We start from the raw sequence: 4,364 nt of genomic DNA on the forward strand, positions 1-4,364 counted from the left end.
TAACTCCTCTAAATTTGGTTTCTTCCATCCTTCTACCCCTTTCTATACATATTTTGCAGTTTTTAAATACTAGGTTTTAAAAAATAAATTCCTTGGTTTTCCCACAATTTATTACACACAGTCAACTAACAAAATTATTCAGCCTTTTTGTGATATTATGACAATGTAAATGTTTTAAATTTCTTTTTATTTGGTAAATCTTTATTTTAAAATTCAAGTTGTAATTTTATTATTTTTCTTATAAGCTGTAATTTTACTATTTTTAACCTTTTCCTTTGCCTACAGCCATTGCTGATGTTTTAGGTTCTAAAGTGGGCATGTCCAAAGAAAAATATAAAACATTACAGTGCCTCAATATACCAGAAATTAATTCCCTCATCACTACAGACATGTGCAGTTCACTGGTTCACCTTCTTCCAATGATGAAAATTAATTTTAAGGTAAGCATTCAAGAGGTATGTCTTTTGAGGATGAACTAGAAAAGGTGATCTGATGATCGTAAACTAGAGTGCCATTTACCTGCATTTCACATGGAGGAATTCATTTATAACGAAATCACCTATGGTAAACTTTGCCCTAGAAAATTTCTTAAGAGGAATTTAAAATGTTAGTTTTTTGTGGATACAGCTCTATAATAATTCATATGCCCACCAGGAGTTTAGGAACTAGTGAACTGACATAAGGGAAGAAACAAAAGTAGAAAAATATACAGCCGTCTGGTCGTTCAGACCTGTTCTTAAGCTCGTTTTCCAGTTCTTCCTAGATGAGTGGAGAAAGGAGTAGAGAATTCTGAGAAGTTCTTACTTTTCTTCAGATCTATTCTGTGTTAATATTAAGCCCCTATAATATTGATATCTGTTAGAAATTTACTTGTGAGAATTAAATATAATACTGAAGCACATCCTAATAGGAAGTTCTAGTGTTAGTTCTGAGGTATAAATTGAGATATATAAGATGTGACTTCACTGTGATTCAGAGGGCTTATTTGTCAGATTTATTTATATACTAAGATTTATTCCATTTGCTGACATTTTGACACCCAGCAATGGAATACATCAAACCCGTGTATTAAAAACTATTCAAAATATACTGTACACAGAAAATGTATTTTCACTCTTGCTCTGACATCCGTGAAATAATTTTTATGGAACTTTTTGAAATAGCCTAGGATGCTGATTACTGTATCTATCTTATAAATAATAATACTTCTATTGTATAAAGAAAATAAATATTTGAGATCTATCCCTTGAATAAGGAAATTCTAACTGCTATAATTACTCCTTTCTTCATGAGATTAGGGTAAAATTTTTATGGCCTATTTTCATGGGTATATAATTCGTAAGAAATTTGAGGGATAATCAGGTCAGAGTTTGGTCCATTGGTGTTTTAGCCAGCCTTGCAAACTTATTTTAAATTTGGGAGGCATCCAATTTATGTGGAGCTAATGAGATGTTGATTAATCATAAAATAAACACAAATGTCCCAAGGAAGCTATAACATATTTGTATTATTTTTGTGTTAGTTTTATTTCCTACTTAGTTTGTTCTGTTTGAATAAATTATCCATTTAGGAGGACAATGGAAGTGGAGGAGTCAGTTTTATGGAAATGAAAGGACTAAAGCTTTTTAAGAAAGTGTTTCAAGATGCCATATGCCACAGAGAGGTCATGTGAGGAGAGAATGGCAGTTTGACAATTAGAATATCTTTGGTGACCTGTACAAGAACCGATTCAGTGAAAAGATGTTAGAGGAAGCCAGACGGCAGAGGGCTGAGGAATGGATGAGAAGGTATACAGAAGACCACATGAGTGAGAACATACACAAATGGCCAATAAGCCCATGAAAAGAGGCTCAATATTGTTAGCCATCAAGGACTGCAAATCAAAACCACAGTGAGACAGCACTTCACACTTACTAGGATAGCTATATTAAAAAAAGAGAGAGAGCGTGCCAGTTGTTGGTGAGGACATGGAGAAATTGGAAGCTTGGTGAAATTGGAAGCTTGCAAAGTGGCGCAGCCGCTATGGAAAACAGTTTGATAATTTCTTAAAAAGTTAGACATGGAGTGACCATATCACCAGTAATTCCAGTCCTAGGTATGTGGCCAAGAAAATTGAAAAATTTCATAATAGCATCATTTATAATAGCCGAGAAGTAGAAGCAACTCAAATGGCCATCAAATGATGACAAACAAAATGTGACATGTCCATAAAATGGAAATATTATTCAGCTATAAAAACGAATGGAGTACTAAACATACTACTCTATAAATGAACCTTGAGAACGTTATGCCAAGCGAAAGAAGCCAGGTCACAAAAGGCTGTATTTTATATGATTCCATTTATATGAAATGTCCAGAATTGGTAAAACTGTAGAGGCAGTAAGTAGATCGCTGGTTGTCAAGGCTTGAGGAAGAGGGAATGGAAAGTGCTGATGGGTATGGTGTTTCTTTTTCGGGTGCTGAAAATGTCCTAGAATTAGATAGTTGTGATGGCCATACAAATTTGTGAATATACCCAAAACCACTGAAGTGTCTGCCTCGAAGACAAAAACATGAATGAATGAACGAATGGAAGGTGAGGGACAGGAGAGAAGCAGCAATAGAGCATGGCTGTGAAGAGGAGCCACATGTGTTCACAGCCAGAGGGAGGTGCAATAAAGGGAGTTTGTTAGCTGTAAGAGATGAGGGTTTTTACACTGTGAGTGATATGGAGAAATCGAAGATACATGAGAGAGGAGAACAATTAATGAAGTTAACTTTCTGAGAAGGATCTAGAAATAGAGGTAGAGGGATTCATTAGCCTCAAACAGGAAGAGGGCCTCCTCTTCCTCTCTGACAATTCCCTTGCAACATATAAATTTATAGGTTGTTTGTACTGATACACATAACTTTCTTTTAGAGATCATATATATGCAAATCCAAACTTAAGAATTAAATCTTCAAATAATAAACCCAAGTACAATTTTTTATCCAGGAATTCAGATCAGTTTTAACGTCTTAGAAATGTTCATTTTGAACCTGTTTGGTGTTTTTGTTGTTGTTTTTGAAGCTAGTGTTTTTGAAAAAGGAATGATGTGAAATCATTGTTTTTTTCTGTATTTGTCATCTGTTGTTGGTATTGCCTTCAGGAAACCTTCCTCTTCCTCCAATAAAGTTAACCAGATGTTAATGACATTTTTGATGATTTCTTATCTTCAAAACACAGATGGAGCAGAAGCTGCTGGTTACCATGAAGCTATATTTTAGCTAGTACTTGAAGCTTTTTTTTTACCAGCCAAAAATAGTTTTGTTGCATCAGAGCTAATGACTTTTTTGAAAATATAACCTGATAGAGTTTCCAGAGTTTCTAAGACATGCTTGAAAGCCTTAAACCCTATGAGTAATACCTTTCATGCTATTTAGTTCAACAACTCAAATTTATGTATGTAATATTAAAGTTGACTACCACCCTGATTTAAACTTGATTCACTGAATGTGGTAAAACATTATGACAGTAATCTTACAGATGATTACTTGCATGCTGAAAAAAATAGTCCTAGTGGCATATACCAAAAGCGTTTTCATCACAAACTGGTTACCAAAAAACAGGGAGACAAAGTCATAGAACTTTATGCTGAATAAATCAAATTACCCATGATAGTGGTTCTCCAGTTGTGTGTGGTTAATGAATGACTAGTGGCCGTTGGCAGATCTTTCTGTATGTTTGGCTTATGTGATAATGCCGTATGTTTTTGTTTGTGGCACAGGTTAATGGTATTTTTGTGTTAACTAATTTATCTCATGAAAAGCAGAAATTACTTCTCATTTAATTCTCCTGAGTGTTTTTGCAGAGACAAGTAAGAATAGATAAGTTTGATACCTATATTGGAAGTTGTGGTATTACATGTATAATTGCTGTAAACCTCAGTTTCCTATTTGTGAGGACAAGGGGAGTAAGATTAGTAATTGAGCAAGTAGCATTACGTTAGCTAGGGGGAGGTCAGTAGTTGGTAAGAAATATGACTGGTAAGAAATGACTAAGTATTCTTGTATTGACTTCAAATTAATAAAAAGTCATTGTTTGATACAAAGAAATGATTGTTATTCATCAGTGAAATATAAATATCTGATAAAAATAAAATGTTCAGCCTCTTACTAGTAATCAAAAATAAAAGTAAAACAACAATGATATATTTGGCTTCTACCAGATTCTACCAATTTTTAAAAGGTAGAATTTCTATGTCGACATTCAGAGAAATTTGCACTCATCCACTTGGATAATAGTAGAAATTAGGGGTTAATCCTTTAACTCAACAATTCCATTTTTAGGAATTTATACTAAAAAATGAGTCCTTTGTGAAGAGGTCAATCTGTAAGGCTCCTAG

At 34.0% G+C, this 4,364-nt stretch overlaps 1 protein-coding gene across 2 annotated transcripts in view; it reads left to right on the forward strand.

The window, feature by feature from the left end:
- The window catches only part of DCLRE1A (DNA cross-link repair 1A), a 22,289-nt gene that overhangs the window by 13,565 nt on the left and 4,360 nt on the right, over nucleotides 1-4,364 (forward strand). The gene's annotated exons all lie outside the window — the stretch shown is intronic.

Source organism: Pteropus vampyrus, unplaced genomic scaffold (assembly GCF_000151845.1).
Source record: "Pteropus vampyrus isolate Shadow unplaced genomic scaffold, Pvam_2.0 Scaffold46, whole genome shotgun sequence".
NCBI lineage: Eukaryota > Metazoa > Chordata > Mammalia > Chiroptera > Pteropodidae > Pteropus > Pteropus vampyrus.